A 7,500-nucleotide genomic window follows, 5' to 3' on the forward strand; every position below is an offset into this window, starting at 1 on the left:
TCCAAAGGTTTGGAATCAGGTTGGTGCCAGAACTGAGAGATGCACTCTGAGGACAGGTTGAAGGAACTAAACTTGACAGCCCTGGCAGAGAGGACAAGAGGAGACATGATTATGATATACAAAATCTTAGAGGAATAGATAGACAAAATGTTGTGATTAAGGAGGATAGGATCATGATGGCACAGGTAAAAGCTGAAAATACAGTCGAGTCATAGAAATGTAAGGACATAGGGTGACTGAAAAGTGGAATGATTTGGTTGTTGCAGAGATGGAGGCAAACTCGATATACATTTTCTGAGTATATATAAGGCTCACACCCTATATACAGTACATACATTCATGCACTCACATAAAAGTATGCACACACACACACAAAAGCATGCACATACAAAAACACACTCAAAGAAGCACTCATACATACCAGCTTTTTATACAGGAGGACCCCACTTGTACAGCAGGTTATTTTTTGGGTTACTGCTGTAAAATGAAACATAGCCCCCCCCCCCCCCCCTTTTTTCACGTTCAAATGCATATAAAAGCCTGGTAACATGTTTACACCATCATATATTAAGTGAGCAATAGTGTTAGGCTAGAAACAAATATACATACATTACATACATTATTTACCTTAAAATATTTTTGTCCTTAGCTTATAGTGAGTGGTAGATATATTTATTGAAGGAAGTCTGAATAAATGAAGAATGGGTATAATTGAAAAACCGCTGTATTGGCGATATACCCTAAAGCAAAACCGCGCCCCACCTCTATGGATATATGAAGGATTTTAATTTGCTGTTTATTTTCTTTATTTAAAAAATATAATGAAATATGAAAGTTAAGCTTTGAAATAAATGCCACTGTCTCTGTATCAATTTACTTTAGAATTTTTCATTGTAACTTGAGTTATTGCTTTATGTAATATATTTGTTTTTCCCTTGCATAATAAATTTTTTCCCTCGCATAATAAATTCTTTGTGTTGTAGTTCTTTGAATTAATAGGAATTATTGAAAATTAAGCAAAATAATTGATCTTCAGTTGTATAACAATGTTATGCTCCATAAGACGACTTTTATTTTCATATTGACACCTCTTTTTATAAACCCTTGTTGTTTTGCATTTTTCTGCCCATTCAGTGCTTCCTCCTTGTACACTTTTAATGTATGAAGAGCTGAACTTTGTGCAAAAACAAATTCAGAGTTTGATAAGAATGGATCTTGGGATAATGTATACCCTTCATGAGTTTTCTTCAGTTTCATTCTTTCTTTTGCAACTGTCAAATTTAATAACTCAGAATTTAAACTCTGACAAATGGCAATGTTTGGTTCAGTCTTCCAATCATGGCAGATCATCTTATGAACTTTAGAGATGGAGAAGGCAGGGAACAAATGTTTTCTACTTTGTCATCACAATTGGAGAGCTGGGTTCCTACACCTTATGTGAAGCATTACACTTGTCCTTCCTACATAACACATTTATTTTTTTAAAGAATGCATAGACAGTGTTCTGTTGTACATATAGTGTAGGTAGTGAAGTCTCTGTTTTCAAGATCAGACTGTTAACAGGCTGAAATGTTCTGCATTCGGTCCTATTATTTCATTCATTAGTTGGGTTTGTGACTTTGTGTGGTTTGAAGAATTTAACTGAATATAGTTATTTGACAGTAAATACAAATAAGTGGTTTTTGCTTTTAGAACCTTGCAGGAAATATTAGTCCTGCTTACCTTAAATCTGGAAAAGGAATTGCATCTCTGCACATTGATGTCTGTAGTCTTCCTTTCTCATCTGCTTCACATCCTTAGCTTCTGGGCATTATTATTGAAATTTTTCCAGCGTCACGGTAAGTGTGTTTAAGTAATAGGATGCATTGCGTATAAATAATATAAAAAAATTGTTAAACCGTACTGTGCCTAGGTGAGTGTTAGGACAACAGGCCCTAAAAATACCCAGGGAAGTACTGTATGAACATTACTCAATAATTATTGTTAATTTTATTGTAATGCCCATTACTTTGCATCATTACAGCTAGAAAGAGTAATAACACAAATGCAGCGTAATATGTCCCTTTATTAATGTTTTGCCAACTCGGTGGGGTTTATCAAATCTCAAACAGATTTATCTGAGAAGAGAGGATGTGCATATACATAGCGAGTGTAATGACATGGAGAGTCAGGTGAGGTACGTTGAAGCTGCCTTCTTGGGTAGAATGATAAGTTTGACGAATATATGGCTAAGAAGAGGTTGGATTCAAGAGGGACCTCCCTACCTTGAGCCAGTAGGCCTGCTGCAGTGTTCTACTATAACTTACTTGGGTGGGATAGCAATCATGAAGCTCCTGGCAAGAGGTTCAGATATATTGTAGAAGCCTTTCTGGCTGAAGTTGTTTGATATGCTGATTAGTGATTCAAGAATCCTGCATTTTGAAGCTTCTTCTTCTTTGACACTCAGTTGTGTGACATTGTAATTGATCTGGTGGTTGTAGGAATCTGTGAAACACAGGTGTTGCACAACTGGTCCTTTCGGCTGGTATATTTGTGTTCAGAAATGCATGTGTGGACATCTCAGGATGTTTCTCCCACTTATCTTTGATCAGTCATTGTAAATGATTTTGTATGCTCCCATAGTTTTCACATTGTAGTCTCTCTTATTGGTGATGCCCTTGATTGCAGAAGAGACAGTGGTAGATATTTAGAATTTGGTGTTGGAGAGAATGCTGGAGATGTGTTTAACAATATAGTTGTTAGGGAGGACCATGCATATTCATTCATTTGTATTGTTTAGGCGAGTTGAAGATGTGTGCAAGGTGCCTTCAGTGTCTGATGAAATAAAATGTTATTGGAAAGAACATTCTTCAAGGAATTCACTTCTACAAATATGAAGAACACAGAGGAATGAACCTATGATGATATATTTAGGCTTGGTGTCATGGTGTGAGTAGTCAAGGAGATTGTGTTAACCCTTTGACTGTTTTGGTTGTATATATACGTCTTATGAGCCAGTGTTTCGGACGTATATATACTCGGTAATTCTAGCAGCTTCAAATCAAGCAGGAGAAAGCTGGTAGGCCATCATGTGAGAGAATGGGTCTGTGTGGTCAGTGTGCACCATATAAAACGTCTTGCAGCACACAGTGCATAATGAGAAAAAAAAAAACTCCGCCCCTTTTTTTTTTTTTTTTTTTGTATTAAAACGCAGACTTTGAGGTGTATTTTCGTATAGTATTTATCATTATATTCTCATTTTCACAGTCTCGTGTGATAAAATGAAAAACTTATTACAGAAATAGAGATGATTTTGATTAGTTTCATGAAGAAAATGACCTTGAAATTGAGCTCAAAGTAGCGGAAATGTTCGATTTTTACCAATGTTCAAGAGTAAGCAAATCACACCACATGTCCAATACACATCAACTGGGGAGTCTAATATTCATTCACTAGTGCACTGATATTATTTATACCATTTTTACAATAATGCAGTAATCTGCATACCTGGAGTTTACCTGGAGAGAGTTCCGGGGGTCAACGCCCCCGCGGCCCGGTCTGTGACCAGGCCAGTAAATCTATTTTTTGTATGAATTAAAAATCAAAATAGCAATAGTAATATAAGAGGGGCCTAGAGATGTGACTAATGAACAGAGGATATGTTATTTTAGTGCCAAGAATGTCTACATTGTTTATTCTGGACCCTATTTTGAAATTGGCATCTTTTTTAATTTGCATGAAATTGGCCAAATTGCCAATTTCTGACCATTTTATTGGGTAGTTCAAATTGGTAAATGGGCAGTTTCTTGTACTCAGTTGATAGAAAAAATGGAATTCTAAAGAAATAGCTAAGAGTTTGGTCAACTGGAACAACGGAATTGGCCAAAATTAGGGCTCAAAGTCGGCGAAACCGCCGATGTGTATATGTCGCTGAGACCGCTAACTTCGCGGGAGCGTAATTCCGTGAGTTTTCGACCAAATTTCGTACTTTTGGTGTCATTACCATTGGGAAAAGATTATCGTTTCATAAGTTTTTTTTTTTTTTTTCTCCAAAAATTTTTCGACATAGAATGATAGTTTCAGAAAGGGACTTGCAACAGTCGGAGGGTTAATTTGGAGGTTTTTAAGACTTTGCAATGTAATTCATGATCAGATTTACAGAGAAGAACATGAGGAAAGGTAGTGTGCCATAAATTTTGTCCACAAGTGTGAACTGAAACAGGGCTCCACCTGGTTAAACTAGGAGTGCTGGATTCTGGGATCTTCACTAATCAGCATATCAGACAACTTCATCCAGAACAACAACTTCTGCAACTTAGCTGAACCTCTTGCCAGGAAACTTAATGATTGCTATCCACGTAGCAACAGATTATAGTACGTATGGGGAAATACTGCAGCAGGCTTACTGGCCTAAGATAGGCAGGTCCCTCTTGAATCTAATCTCTCCTCAGCTATATATTTGTCAGCTTAACATACTTTGCCTGACTCTTCATATCACTAGGCTATATATATACGTGTGCGCACGCGCAGTACAACTTTGGTTATCAGTTGCTTTACTCGTCGAGTAAATCAGTTTTTGAATAAGGTGTCTGAGAAAAAAAAAAGTCCTGGTTTTTTGTGCGTTCTCTTGGTTGTCGACAGACAAGTTTTCGCATGTACAGAACTGGACAGTGACAGTGTAATGTCTCAATTTAGACAAGTGTTAAAAGAGAGCCTGAAATAAACCTCACTAGACAGCTTTTTAGTGAGACAAAGAACCAGTGAGCCAGAACAAGGTGTTAGTGGTGAAGAGAGACAAAGAAGAGAAACAACACCAAGAGGACAGTTGCTTGACATATTAAAGGCACCAGCAGTGGGCCATGCTGCCACCCACGCTGCCACCCACGCCGCTGCCTCAGCTGATCTAGAACAAAGGCCACCATCCCCCACTCCCCCACCACACCAGCCTCCACAACCACAACCTCCACAACCACAACCTCCACAACCACAACCACCTGTCATTGTCCAGTACCCACCAGCAGACCGCACCTGGGATTGGCAGGAAGCTGTCAATTTTGTTCCAAATCCCCACCAGTTTGATGGCAGCCAAAGTGGAATACGGCCATCTTGTACACTTGGGAACAATGCCACTGAACTGGAATGTTTCGAGTTATTCTTTGACGAACCACTGATGAAAAGTATTGTCATGGAAAGCAACACATACTACGAGTACACCATGGCAAACACAATACTTTCACCAAAATCACGTCTACACCAATGGAAGGAGGCAACTGTGGCTGAGCTGTATCTTTTCTTTGCCACAATAATGCTTATGCCACATGTGTATAAGCACAAAGTGAAATCATACTGGTCAACAGACCCCCTGATTGCAACACCAGGTTTCAGTGATATAATGCCAGTGAATCGATTTGTGCTAATGTTACGTATGCTTCACTTCTCAGATAAAACCAGGCCTGACAGAACTGACAGGTTATATAAGATTAGGAATGTGTTTGTGTATCTGAAACAGAAATTCAGTACTCATTTTTATCCCTTCAGGAAGCTTGTAATTGACGAGTCTTTGATTCTGTTCAAAGGAAGACTCTCTTTCAAGCAGTACATACCAAGCAAGAGGAAACGCTTTGGTATAAAGTTGTTTGTGCTTTGTGATTGTTACAGTGGTCTGGTATTGGATATTATTGTGTACACTGGAAGTTATACATTGCAAAATACCAGGAAGTTATTGGGCATCTCAGGTGATGTGGTTCGAACAATGATAGAACCATACCTTGGTAAGGGGCATATATTATATACAGATAACTGGTACACAAGCCCCTCACTCAGTGATTTTTTGCGAGTGAACATGACAGATGTGTGTGGCACAGTGCGTGCAAATCGAAAACATATGCCCAGGTTTGATGCTGGCACTCGCAGAGGTGAGGTGCAGGCGTTTGCTGCCAATGACATCATGGCATTTCGGTGGCATGACAAACGAGATGTCACACTGTTGTCATCAATTCACCCTAATGAAATGGCAGACAGTGGCAGGCAGCATAGAGAGAGAAATGAACCCATTCTAAAACCTGCAGCTGTGATTGATTACACCTTCAACATGCGTTCAGTGGACAAATGTGACATGCAGATTGGGTTTGCTGATTGTGTTCGCAAGAGTTATAAGTGGTACATCAAACTGTTTTTTCCATCTTCTGGACATTTCCATGCTCAATGCTTATAATATGTATAAGATGAGCACCAGAAACAAACCACAGTACGGCGAATTCTGTTTGTCTGTCATCAGACAAATAGTATTCAAGTACCAAGGAAATGCACCTGCAATTGACCGCCCACCAAATTATCAACAACAAAATAGATGATGACTCCTTCCAAGTATGTCATTAGCTCTGAGAGGTAAGGGGAAGTTAAATTTTCATGTACTGTACAGTAGTATTTCAGTTATATTTACAATATTAATATACTAACTACTATATATTAATATATAGTAGTTAGTATATTAATATTGTCATTTGGGGTCTGGAACAAATTCATTTTATTTTATTCTTTATGGTAAAATTGTTTTCATTGTCATCGATTTCGATTGTCAAATCGACATCTGGAAACATTAAATTTGAAAACTGAGGTTCCACTGTGTGTGTGTGTGTGTGTGTGTGTGTGTGTGTGTGTGTGTGTGTACATATATATGTACAGCCTCTCTCCCTAGGTAGATCTTTTTGTAACTTGATAAAGTAAACTGTGAGAGAAATGTTATCAATGTAGGATCACATTATACTGCATTTATCTTTATCCATAGTGGAAGCATTTTATGCCATTTTCCTCCAACTAGAAGGATTAATGAATTAAGCTTGATATTGCAAAAGGAAAGCCTGTTTATCATTGATAATAGTACTGTTGGTGTTGAAATATAATTTCATTAACAATTTTAATAGTACAGTAGTAATAGCATTAATATTAGTATTAAATACAAATGTTAATGACAATTGCACTTGTAATTAAAGATAGGCAGATGTAGCATTGAGGATGGCATTGAGAATTGGCAATATTAGTATAAAACTAATGCACATTATAGAAACTGAAATCTAAATACAATGTTAAAATTAATGGTAAAAATACAAATAAGTACGTATTGTAAAGGCATATATCTACAACCTAAAACACATGACTAAATAAGGGATTGTAGGGAAGTTAGAAGTGATTTTGTTCTATGGGAAATGTGTGCTGCACAGTATGACTAAAAGGAGGAAAATGGAAAAGCAAACATGATTGACTTGTTATAAAAAAGGTAAATTTTAAGTTAGAGAATATTTCAGAGAAGCAAAATGGAATCGAATATTATAAAGGATGTATAGAAAAATAGTTACGCAAAAAGTTCTTGAACGTATTTGAAAGTAGAATCGACATTTCCTTCATAAAAAAATAAATAAAAAAAAGTAGGTACTGGAGAGCCATGGAAAAAAGGTCTTTGAACCAAAACAAGAAGTTTGTCAACTTAAAGACCTAGTAGACATTTACAAGCTAGCAATCAGT

The 7,500-nt window shown here is 37.3% G+C and overlaps 1 protein-coding gene and 1 long non-coding RNA gene across 5 annotated transcripts in view; both read left to right on the top strand.

Moving 5' to 3' along the window:
- The window catches only part of shi (dynamin-1 shibire), a 411,365-nt gene that overhangs the window by 397,431 nt on the left and 6,434 nt on the right, over positions 1 to 7,500 (top strand). The window lies entirely within an intron of this gene.
- Positions 6,324 to 7,500, top strand: part of LOC128694668 (uncharacterized) — a 1,296-nt gene continuing 119 nt past the window's right edge. Inside the window, exons 1-2 of the long non-coding RNA XR_008407877.2 lie at positions 6,324 to 6,399; positions 6,462 to 7,500. The exon at positions 6,462 to 7,500 is cut by the window's right edge and continues 119 nt beyond it. This is a non-coding gene — a long non-coding RNA (uncharacterized lncRNA). The remainder of the gene's footprint in view (positions 6,400 to 6,461) is intronic.

Source organism: Cherax quadricarinatus, chromosome 51, assembly GCF_038502225.1.
Source record: "Cherax quadricarinatus isolate ZL_2023a chromosome 51, ASM3850222v1, whole genome shotgun sequence".
NCBI classification, from domain to species: domain Eukaryota; kingdom Metazoa; phylum Arthropoda; class Malacostraca; order Decapoda; family Parastacidae; genus Cherax; species Cherax quadricarinatus.